Here is a 13112-nt window from a genome sequence, read left to right as displayed (position 1 = left end):
TTAAACTATCAATTCTAAAACAACACACAGTTTTACAATTTCTGCCTTTATTTTACTTAGACAGTTGACAGTGGAGAGTTGGGGTTTGTGGTCAGTGCCTCAAACCAGCGAGCCACCAGGCAGTACCACTTAAAATGTCACTCCACCACATGATGATGTCATCGGGGTTATCTTGGAATTGGTTTGAGACCTTTTTCAACAGAAAGCCTGTATTACATTCCTAACAAAAGACCCTATTGAGTTGTTCTGTAAGACATTTAGTATCCAGTGTTGTTGGACTCTGCTGCATCTTTTTTTGATAATTTTTATTTTATGAAAAATCTTTTTTTGGTCTCAGCTTTATGGAAACAAGATTGTCGGAGAACCCTGTCAATGTGTTTTTTCAGTCAAAAATGGGAATAATTGTACACTGCAAAACTTTGGGTTTTGTACTGTCAGTTGGATGAAACCAGCTGTGTGAATAGGTTAACCTGGACTTTAGATAATTGTGACAGGCACTGTTCACCACTTTATGGCATTTTATATCGATTACTGAAACAGGAAAATAACTGTCGGATTAACTAATAATAACTATAATTGGAAAATTGTGTTTAAACTGATTTCAAAAATAGTGTATTGCAGAAAATGACCAAACATAACATCAAACAGCCAAACAACTGCTTCACTGTGTATTTCATAACACCCACATGGCGCTCCAGGAGCCGTCAGAATAATCCAATTAAAAGGATGACGCACCGTGACGTCACGTGTCATATCTTTATGTCGCTGCTCCGAATGCCAAACTTAGTTTGCGACAAAGTCGGCGCACAAAGACAGAACACTCTCACAGTCCCCAGATATCCAACTGTTTGCTCATGATCACAGTCTAATTTACTGGCTGACTGCATCTGCAGTTTGAGCTGTCAGGTCTGTGCTGCAGTTACATCTGACGTTTTCATCAGGCTTGACGTCTCGTTCTGCATCTCATGACAACAAAGCAGTGAGACCAAACTCGTGAAACATACACATTATCAAATTGATTCCTTGGATATAATAATGCTGTGATCATACAACAAAACTAAGTACTAAGTACACGCTAAAAAAAAACCCTCGGGTATCTAGAGGTCCCAAAGAAATGTTTGTTTCATCACCATTATTGTAAGAAAATCAGCGGCCACTTGCAACTAACACTGTTAAGAGCATGCTGGTGCTCTGAATCTATCTTCCTTTAAAGTTCTTCGTTTTCTTTGCTGCCTGGCTTTCAGTGGTTTGAGGTAGTGCTAGCAATTTGTGCCATTGTTTTATGAGAGCCCATTATTCTGAAACCCCAACAGTCCAGAAAATATCCCAATGGACCAAAACCCCATTCGTGCAACAGTCCGTTATCCTGAAGTGGGACATTTTACGGACTATTGTAATTTATTTTAATGTTTTTATCTCGAAATCGTAAGTTTATTATTTCGTTATCTCACAGAAACAGGCTTTGTTATCACAAGATAATGAGATGATAAACCTGTTATCATTAGAAAACAAAGGCTTTTCCCCCTTTTTACTTCTAATGTTTATCAAAGATCACTGGTGTCATACCAGCATGCATAGACGCTGTCTTGACAACTGTAGCAACTGCTTTAAGCTGAAATGTAAGATCAAGAAGTTCTCATTATTAATCAGCGCATCAGACTGTACTTCAGTCATGGTCTAACAGACAGAAACTGCTGAGATTGTTCATTTCATTAATAACAAGATGAATGGACCAAATCATCTACATGGATACTGAATGATACACAAGAGGTGCAGCTTAGCTGGACTGTGTGTTTCTGAAGACTTGGTTTATGAGGTTCAGTCATATCGGTCATTTTAATAACAAGTTTTCATAATAGATTATTGCATTATCTTGAGAAATCAGCCTTTTGTTTTCTAGAGATAACAAAATAAATTAATCTGTTAAAATAAAAAAACAAGCTTTGTTATCTTAAGATAAAATAATAAACTCATGATCTCAAGTTAACATCATTTAAAAGAAATCAGGAGATCTCTGCCAGGCAACACAGAAAGAATATTTGGATGTGACCCTTTTGTAATCACCAACACTTATATGTAATTTAATTACATATTTTTCTCAGTAACTGTAATGGATCACAATTACATTTGTTTTGTAATTTAATTACATGGAACCTATAACTCTCCAGCACTGCTAGTATCCTATTAGACATTGGTGTGAAATTTTGCCATAATAAGTGCATGAATACTTGAGTTATGGCCAAAAACATGTTTTGTGAGGTCACAGTGACCTTTGACTTTTGAATCTAATCACTTAATCCTTGAGTCCAAATGAATATGTTTACCGAATCTGAATTCCTCAGTGCCTTCTTCAGATATCGTGCTCACAAGAATGGGATGGGATCTAATTGGTTTGTCTGAAATGACCACATGCAAAGAAAAAGAACTGGATAATCAGCATGCCAACACAGCCGAACAGACAAAAATAAGCTACACTTGCAGAAACACAAAACTTCATCATCAAGAAATTCACCTAGTGTGTCGCTTCAGCCTCACATCCAACAACTGATCTCTGTCAGGCAGAAGACCACAGCAAAGAGTGCTAGGCATCATATTAATAAAACAAGGATACATCGTTTTTACCACTTTAAAGGTTACTTAATCAAATGTGGACTGAGCCAGAGACACGTTTGATTTTTTCCAGCGGACTGTGGGATTCGTGTGAAAATTCACAGCTGAGGTGTGAAGATTCATACTGACTGTTTAAATTACATTGTCACAATGACACATCAACATTTGATTCCTGAATACAAAACAAACACAATGTGAAGTAGTTTGATAGTGTTCAGCCTGTGCTTGTTTCTTTGAGTCAAAAAAACGCCAAACACAAAAGTCACAGTTTCCACCACGGTTTAGACCGAAGAGACCCAAAATGACGGTGCCCCGTGACAGCTTTGTGTGATGTCATCATTAATTGATGGTGTGTTTAGGTGGTCCTCGTCGAGTCATTAAGAGTTTTGCCCTAAAAAACTGGAACATTTTCCAACGGCCTTTGAGATCTGCGGTTCTGTTGAGGTGGAAAGTCACTACATCTGTGGTGAACATCCAGTGCAGCAGTGACGTACATTACAATATTTAAAACAACCTTCAATGCAGCATGTAGAACATTTAAAAATATACTTAAAGTACAGTATTATTTTCACCATAATGAACTATTAAAAAGTGTCTGGATCCCCTCGAGGTTTCTGTTTTTCCTCGCCACAATTGCCTCACTGCTTGCTCTTGGTAAGAACTTGTGGGTGTATGAAGAGTAGAGTCTCGTTATGAAACGTTCCCTGAGATAATTCTGCTATGGTTTGGGGATATATAAATAGAAGAGATCTGGATTCAGGTGGCAGTCACTTTCTCAATTAATTGATAAGTCATTTGGTCTAAAAACAATGATGATGCTAAGATACTGATGACAAGCAGGTATATTGTTTACCGTATTCACCAAAGCAGCACGTAACACGAAATATAACTGAGGCTAGCAGGATTGTCATTAGCTCTGTAGGTATTTGGTCATAAAGAAGTAGACAGGTAAAAATTTGACCACATGATGGTAATAAAAGTAAATTATCATCACTGTTACTACAATTCATCATGAGGGGAACATGAATATCTATACTAAATTTCATGGCAAAATTCTCCAACCTCTTTCTTAATTCAAATTGTTCTATTCATTTTTTTATTTATAGCTGTTTATACATATTAACGTACTATCAAAAGTTTGTTTCACTGCCCTGATATCATGCTGGATTTTATATATTAGCAACTAATGATTATTTACATTATCGATTAGTCTGTCAGTCATTTTCTTAATTAATCGATTGGTTGTTTGGTCCATAAAATGTCAGATAAATAGTAAAAAAAAAAAAAAAAGTTGATCACTGTCTCAGAAGTCAGTACCTTGTTTTGTCCACAACTCAAATATTCACATGTGACAGGCTGAAATAAGAGAATTTTGAAAATTGTTCTTAAAGAAATCACTCAAAATGATCACTTGATTTTCATAATACTTGGCGTCAGCGATTGATTTAATAATTACCAACTAAATGATTAAATGACTAATCATTGCAGTTCTATTATATGTATAAAATTGGTATCTGTGCCAAAAATCCAATATTGATCAGGCTCTGAACCAAAGTAATCTCAAAAACTGCCAACCAACAGATTACTGTCGTGTAAGACAAGGAAATGTTTGTAATTTCTGCTTTAAGAAAGTGACTAAAACGATTTCTAAATTATGAATATAGTTGGCGCTAGTTGACTTAACAATTCAAATCTAGCTTAAACCTTCACTTTCAAATGTTCGGTGATTCCTGGGAACACACAGGTCCACTCATTCATCACAGCAGCCACCAGTGCTGGGACCTTGTCACAATCTGCTGCAGCGTGCATCTGAACTGAAAGAGCACAAAACAAGCTGGATCACGTTGTTGTTTGTGTGGTAGTTTACAGCCGTTCCCATGGCAATGCAAACAAACTGGATACTGACTGGATATTGTGTTGTTTGCAAATGAAACTCTTAAAACTGAAGACCATTTATGTTCCAGCCTAACCCCACACCGACTCCAGATGGCACAGCTGACCACGATGGGACCTGCACACGTCACTTTTGGGGACATTACATAGACCTACATTAATTTCCCGGAGACTTATTCTAACCATGACCGTAACCACTACTCAAGACTCAAGATGTTTAACGTCACACCGGTTATACAAGTACAATCATGTGAAAAAGTCTGACTTGGCAGAGAAGCTCCATTAAAAACAGCAAGATGAGTAAGAAAAGTAATGCAGTTATAAGTCAGTACAAAGACATAAATAAAGAACAAGGGAATATGGAGAGCAGTGAAAGGTCGCTGTGCTTGCCAAACCTTAAACTGAAAAATCAGGGTTTTTCCAACTGGGGACACAGCTTGTGCCCCCAGTTGCGCCGGCCGCCCCCAATCAACTAGTCTTGAGTCTGAAATGAGTTCCTATAAATAGCTTAAGTCATAACCACATAGACAGACAGAGACACACAGTAACTGCGACCACAGTACATCTTGTGACACTGTCTTGCCAAATAGTAGATTCTCACACACTAATCATGTGAACTTAAGTGAGCAAATGCAATGTAAAGCAAATAACCTTTACAGGCGCCTCTAGAAACACACGCACACACACACACACACACACACACACACACACACACACAGAGCCAATACTGCTCCTGGCCTTTTTCCTGTTATTGTTAAGACAAATCTGGTAGCCCCTGGTCTAGCAGATAAACACACGCCTGACATGCACAAACCTAAAATGCACAACACGGAGAAAACCTGACTCCAGTGTCCCTAACTCCATCTCAGTGTGTGCTACCAGTTAAAGGACCAGTGTGTTGGATTTAGGGTGGGTTCACACCAGCCTTGTTTAGAATCAAACCCTGGAGTGTTTACCACCTTGTTGCGGATTGTTTGGCTTGGCGCAAATGCGAGGTGATCTCAAACCACTGTCAAGTGAGCTCTGAAGCAGTTCCTTTCTGGTGTAAACACCATTCGACCCAATAACAAACGAGTACCATCGTATGCATCATTTTCATTGGTTAAAAAAAAAAAAAAACATTTTCTCTTCCAGTTTTGGTGACTGGGGAACTAGAAGCACAATTGCTACCAAAATGAGTACAGCAGGCATTGATCTGCCTCCGTCCTTACTGACTTATCTATCTTGCAGTGTATTGTGTTGTTTACCCAAAGCTACCATCCTCCTCCCACGAACGTTACACACACATTGTCTCAGTCAGGTCAATACAATCTAAAATAAAAACATTACGGCACAACTGCTGCCTGCCTGCCTGCCTGCACCAATAATCCTCAGCATATGGAGGTAAATGACTATTGACTTGTGAATTTCCCCTTGGGGATGAATAGAATCTATCTATTTATCTATCTACTTATAACCTACTGATGGGAGGCCCCTGAACAGCCCCTCCCTTCACTAAATACAGGCTACAACACACAAACAGCACAGCCTGTGTTTTTCATAATGACATGTGTGAAGTGTTTGGGTGGTTAGTATGACAAAAAAATGACCTTGTCTCATCCTATACTGGAACACTGAGGACTGGAGCTCTGTGTTACCAGTCACATCTGTCCCTGTTTGTGTGTGTGTGTATGAGACAGCGACAGACACTGCACTGCCACTGCCGTAGATGCTTCTGCACTGACATGGTAATATGCTGCCCGTTCAGACATGAGTAATAAGTCCTTAAGTCTCCATGCCTGCACAGCATCTCTGTATCTCTGCTGCGTGTCTATGTGCGTCACGCACACAGCGTTCAACAGAAGGCACATTATGGCAACTACAATGACTCCATCTATTCACACACCACAATCCCTGCATCTGTAGAGGAGACTCCCAGGCCTGGCCTAGTGTGCAACGGTTCAATCTGGCAGTCACACACTGCGTGCTCCTGCTGTTGCTGCTGGCTAGAGAGAGGCTTTGTTGGCATATCCGACATATGCTGCTAGCTCCGGACTCCATCCAAAAATGTTGTGTTTTTATTGTTTCGTTGCCTTTGGGGCAAACACGAATCATAACAAGTAAGATTTAACAGCTACTGCGAGTCAGTAGGAGCAACTTGTTAATTCGGCGTGCATATGATACACATAGTAGCATTTACAGTGTAAAGACCAGCTTATTATTTGTGGTTCGCGTGTTCTCCCCTCTGTCAAAATACACCTTAGCGGAGGGCGACGTGCACTGTGCTCGTACTTGAAGATCGGGTTTTAATTTGTATCAAACAGGATTTGAAGAATCACTTCTGAGCCGAAATCACCAAAACATCTCAGAGTATTCAAATAAATCTCAGTTGACATCATTAGACGTGTTTACTTCAGTGTATAAGAACGGGAATTAAAAACAGCAAGATTCTTAAGGGAGTTTGGCGAGGCGTTCTTTCTAGCGAAGAGAGAACGCGGCTCGTGCATTCCGGATGTGTTTTTCTTGCTCTGTCGTTAAAGCCAGCACATACAGACATTTGGTGTAAACAGTTACAGCTAAGTCTCTGTCATAAACATGTCACCGGCCGGTTTAAGACCCAGAGGCAGACGGACGGCAGGCCCCGCTGGGTGTCTGTCTGCTGCGCTGCGTCGCTTCCTTCCTGCAGCCTCTCCACCTCTTTCACAGACAAACAGCAGATTTTAACGCAGTTTCAACCGTATTAACGCTGAGACCGCGAGACACTCTGTGCGGCAACCTCACCTTCTATTCCAGTGTTTCGGGAACAGCCCGTTAGGATCCGTTGTGGAGACAGTCCATTGTCCTGCTGCTGCTGCTGATTCCTCCTGCGAGCAAACAGACTGAGCGCCTGCCTCCCCTCTGCTCCTCCCTCTCCTCTTCCTCCTCCCCCTCCTCCCATCATTTCCCTCTCTCATCCCTCTCTCTTTCTCTCCTCCGCAACCCTACTCTCCCGCATCCTTTCCTTTTCTGTCTTTCCTCCTATCTTTACCTCTTTCTTCTTCTTCTTTTTCCCCCCTCTCTTTTGTACCCCTTTACTCCCCCTCTCTCTGTCTAACCCACACCCCTCTCCTCCACACTCCTATTTCTCACAGTAAAAGTTAGTAGATACATGAAATTACTGATTTTTAAAAAAGTAGTAGTAATCTTATTCAGAATATTAAAGTAATGCAACTTCATTACTTTACATTACTTTTGGATTACCTCACCAAATACCAAATATGATGAAAGTGTTGAGCCTAACATAATGTCTTATCTTCACTGTTAGATTTAATTGTTTGCCAGTGAAGCCCACTGAATTTAATTGAATTGACTCACTCTTGGTTGTCAGTTTTGGTGGCTGGCTGACTTTGACAAGCTGTCGTGCAAATCAGACACGACAGCTCAGTGCAAGCTGGAGCATTTCACTTACAACATAGAGAACCAGCGACCTCTGCTGGCCAAAGCAGCTAAAAACACTCTACAATTACACCGGTGCTGCTGCAGCCAGTGTCGAGGGGTGAGAGGCATGGACGAAATTTTGATTACATAAACTGGTCCAGGATTCAGACAGAATTTGTCATTCTTTGAAAGAAAACAACAAAGAGTTTTTTAAACAACACAGACAACTTCATATGTTACAGGAACTTTATTTAAAAACAGAGCTAAACTGATAATTAACAGACAAACAATTTTTGGAATGTATTTTGAACTGAATTTAAGAAGAAATTGAACCAACTGTTTCCTGTTTAACCAATGCCTTTATGTTATGTTTAATATTCCTCTCCTTCCTCCCCTCCCTCACCCTCAATGGAGTCGATTCCGACCTCCTCATAATCCTTCTCCAGAGCTGCCATGTCCTCTCTGGCCTCAGAGAACTCTCCCTCCTCCATACCCTCACCCACATACCAGTGAACAAAGGCACGCTTAGCGTACATCAGATCAAACTTGTGGTCAAGTCGAGCCCAGGCCTCTGCAATAGCAGTGGTGTTGCTCAGCATGCACACAGCCCTCTGGACCTTGGCCAGGTCTCCACCAGGAACTACAGTGGGAGGCTGGTAGTTGATGCCAACCTTGAAGCCAGTGGGGCACCAGTCCACAAACTGGATGGTGCGCTTGGTTTTGATGGTGGAAATGGCAGCATTCACATCTTTGGGCACCACATCACCACGATACAAAAGGCAACAAGCCATGTACTTGCCGTGACGAGGGTCGCATTTCACCATCTGATTGGCTGGCTCGAAACAGGCGTTGGTGATTTGTGACACGGTTAACTGCTCGTGGTAAGCTTTCTCAGCAGAGATGAAAGGGGCATAGGCGGCCACAGGGAAGTGGATACGGGGGATACGGCACCAAGTTGGTCTGGAACTCTGTCAGATCAACATTGAGGGCACCATCGAAATAAAGGGAAGCAGTGATGGAGGACACTAACACACTAACACAGCTCTGGGGACGTGCTTTCCAGTTCCAGTCTCACTGAAGGTGTCGAAGGAATCATCTCCTCCTCCAACGGTCTTGTCACTGGGCATCTGTCCGTCCGGCTGGATCCCATGTTCCAGGCAATAAAGCTCCCAGCAGGCATTGCCAATCTGGACACCAGCCTGACCGACGTGGATGGAGATACACTCAAGCTGGTGGCAAACAAAAGCAATGCACTATTAAATTTTTAATCATTTACTTTACTCATTACTCACTGTTCAAGAAAACTGCTTGTTAATGATTGTATTACCCCTTTAAAGCTATACATACAGGTAAAAGTACTAGATTGGCCCTGGAATCTGATTGGTTGAGAGTTGCACGAGCTTCTTTCCTGTTTGCTAAACTCAAACGCTAACAGCAGAAAGTTGGAATTGTCAATATCCATGAAGTAAATGCTGTTAAATAGGCAACATGTTGGTAGATTTTCTTCAACATCAACATCTTTTTCTTTTCATGTCTTTTCAAAAACATCTAACAATGAAGCCTGGGGACTATCACAGGAGGGAGAAATTGAATAAAATGTCCATAATTCAACACAGGTAATGAATGCAAGTCATCAGTTTTATTTGACATATATTTGTCCAGCTTTTCTTTCCATTGTTGTGCACAATTTATTGATTGACTGATTGATTTTGAAAATTCCAACCAAGTGAAAGCATTTTTCATTTTTCCCTGGAGACCATGATAATGACTTGGCAACTGTAAAATTTGTTATGGTGTCACATGAGACCAGAGTGGTGCTGAGACTTGTGAAGTGTTGTAATGTGTTAAGTAAATGAGAAAAGATTAGTTGATTCCACTTAATTCCCTTTAGGAGGTTTTACTGTGAGTGAACGAAAACAAACAGTGGTGGAACACACAACAACAGGATTTAGTTTAGAAGTTTTTAATGTGTGTATTATCCCGTCCTCCTGCAGGAAACTGCAGCCTGTTTCCACTGTCTTCACCTTCAACACCTTGTATGTTTCTTTCTTTCTTTCTTTTTTTTTACCTTAATTTCCTCATTCACCACTTTACAATCAACTTCTGTTTCTCTCCTAAACTCTCAAAAAAGTGTCTTTGTTTTATTTAACGTTTTATTTTAACGTATTTAAAGTATTGTCATCAAGTATGTGGATTACATTTGTGTTGAAGTGTTCAAATAAAAGTGGTGTAGAGTATACAAAGTAGGATTTTAATTTATTATAAACATTTCAAATGACACTGACAGCAACATACATGTTAATAGAATGATGCAAATAATGAGGACCAAAAATGTTCACGTTTCCTACCCTGGTCGCTGTGTCAAATGTTTTATTTTATTTGTTTTTGGTTTATTTTTGAAAACAATAATAATAATAATAATTTGACATGATAAACCACAGTTTATTACTATCCAAAGTTTATTGAATTAGGGGGGTCGTTTACAAGTGGGGAGGAAGTTATTTAGATAAAAGATTATGTGCAGTTTGCACGTCATGAATCAGTGCTTATGAAGGTTAAATGTGGAGTCTCACAAGGATCGGTATTGGGCCCAAAACCTTACATTACATTACATATATTAATTAGATCTGTGAAGTGTGCAAAAAAAGCAGTTTGCAAATGATATAAATAATTTTTCTATGCATAATTTAAAGACAGCTACAGATGGTGTGGCAAACTCAAGAGGTGGTTTGATTAACATAAATTATCTTTGAATTGAACTAAAATTTAAATTAATTAATGTACTTTTTTAAAATACAATTCTGACATTTAGCACAGTGAAAAATATGTTGAAGTATTTGTATTGTTTTAAATCTCACTATTATTTAACTATTAACTATTATTTATAAGGCTGGTGATGTAATTAGTTACTCTAACTGGAAGTAATCTGTTAGCAAAGCCATTTTAGAAAAAATACTTGAATGGATATGGATGGTGCACTTCTGTGCACACAATAATGCCAGCTACAAATATTGTGAGACTTTCAAGCACCCAAACTGTGTAGTGCAACATGTAACGTGTTATAGATGTTCTTACCAAGTCAGTCACAGCATTCATAGCAGTGATATTATTTCAAAATAAAGTGCCTTAAATGAAGAAAGTTACAGAATTCGACTGCACATTCCTCAGTGAGAATACAGGGATATTGTTATTCTTTGGGAGTACTGGTACTCATATTAGTATTAAGGCAAGCAGTAATTATAATTATATCAATATACACATTTAATTCAAACTATTTAAACCCCTGCACCACATGATTCTTTCCAATAAACAGCAGATCATGTGAGTTTTAGATAAAACCTAGATAAAAGAGAGATTTTTTTTCCCCCAATAAAACCAGGAATCATCAGTGCCACATCATGCAAGTCATTTATTTATTACAATCAAACCCTTGTTACTCAAAGAGAAAATGCAGATGTATATACCATTACAAAAAAGTTAATGGCTAACAGGTGTTTGCTAAATCTTTCCCTCAGACAGCTCCACAGAGTGTAAGTTCAACAAATGTACCATTTCCACTGTACATTTTCCACTTTAGGAGAATAATTTTCACTTTGTCATTTCAATATTCAGTTTCCTTTTTATTTTTAACATTTAATCATGTGTACCAAAATGTGATGGTAATTTACTTTGCATTAATTTTTCTCCATGATAGAAATGATGGATGACTATGAGCAGAAGGTGTGTGTGTGTGTGTGTGTGTGTGTGTGTGTGTGTGTGTGTGTGTGTGTGTGTGTGTGTGTGTGTGTGTGTGTGTGTGTGTGTCTTCAGCTGAATGTACTAGACACATGTAAACAGAGGAGGGCAGCAGATTACTGTTCTTCTTTGCTGGTCCATGCAAGTCGACTGCATCAAACATAAAAGGAGGGAATTCCAAGGAAGCAAAACACCTTGATAGGATCCATTTGTACAAACTCTCATTACCTGTAACTCATGTCAGTGGTCTGGGCCGGCGTGTATAAAGCCAGTAACATTTTAGAAGAGGAGACCTTTTTTAACATCGGCCATTCTGACATGAAATAGTAGAGGTAACACAGGTGTTCATGATACTAATTCTAATTCCATTTAGGTCAAACGCAGTCAGAGTCCTACTATGGTTCATGTTGGCTCACTGCAAAAGGCTCCGCTACACTTAATGACTGGACCTAACACCTGTGTTTTTTCATGTCTATATAGCTCCCATGAAAAAGGCCTGTTATATATATGTTCCATGTGTAAAGGTTCCTTTGTAAGATAATAAGGTCTGTAACAATACCCACACTATTTATCCAACATGGAAAACTTCATGACATGATGGATTCAACATGAATACAATTAAACAACATCTTTGTGTATGTTTACATTAACCACATTTATACTTAATATAGAACAGAAATAATGCATAAAAATGATTTTAAATCTATAATCTTGCCACTAAACTTTGCTAGGTGAACTGGTCAATGTGTGTTTAAAGGTGTTGGGGAGCACAGTTTAAATGGCTCCAGGGGATTTATGTCAACTGACTCAACTGATGGCCAGAAAAGTGTGAAGACTATTGTAGTGTCACAGTGAAGTTGACCTTTTACATTTTGGATATATAAAATATTCGCTTGAACACTTAACTATGTCATTATTATTATTATTTCTGTTAAAAGTCTGTCATATTTAGCACAGTTCGGACGGCGCAGAGGCATAAAAACAGAATCCACTCAGATGCACCAGTTGAAAATGCTTTAATTCACTCATATAGCCACCCACACATGATCAAATACAGATGATAGATTGTTATAAGTAGGCACAAACAGAGCTGTCAGTTCTCTGGGTAGAAGTAGGCACACACTGTATACCTGGAAAATAACCCTGTGGTGACGGACAGTGTAACATGGCGCGCTCACACAGCAGAATGCAGCCGTCCTGCATCTGTTCTTCAACACTCTGCACATTGGTCATGAATATCCTCATCAAATGAAGTACAGTTTCACACAAAGCACCATCAAATTTCAACACAGGGTGTCTAAAAATCTAAGCAAGAAATGTTAGAATTCTCTCTATGATAAACATCTTTTCCACTGTAATCATCAAACCAATATCTCAAACCTGGTAGGGCAGAGGAAGCCGCCCACATTTCAACAGAAGTAAACAATGAGATCAATGAGATTTCCCTATAATTTAAACCTTTACTAGTCACTTCACGT

General features: G+C 39.3%; 1 protein-coding gene and 1 pseudogene across 1 annotated transcript in view; both read right to left on the bottom strand.

The window, feature by feature from the left end:
• Positions 1-7378, bottom strand: part of LOC146309673 (neurabin-2-like) — a 36897-nt gene extending 29519 nt beyond the window's left edge. The window contains exon 1 of the mRNA XM_084744639.1: positions 7264-7378. The gene's annotated coding sequence lies outside the window, so the exon portion shown is untranslated. The remainder of the gene's footprint in view (positions 1-7263) is intronic.
• Positions 7379-8218: 840 nt separating this feature from the next.
• Positions 8219-10995, bottom strand: LOC146309672 (tubulin alpha-1A chain-like; annotated as a pseudogene).
• Between the last annotated feature and the right edge of the window lie 2117 nt (positions 10996-13112).

Source organism: Lutjanus erythropterus, chromosome 19, assembly GCF_056507025.1.
Source record: "Lutjanus erythropterus isolate fLutEry1 chromosome 19, fLutEry1.hap2, whole genome shotgun sequence".
Taxonomy (NCBI): Eukaryota; Metazoa; Chordata; class Actinopteri; order Lutjaniformes; family Lutjanidae; genus Lutjanus; species Lutjanus erythropterus.
The sequence above is the reverse complement of the archived record's forward strand: the minus strand, read 5'-3'. Positions and strand labels throughout refer to the sequence as shown.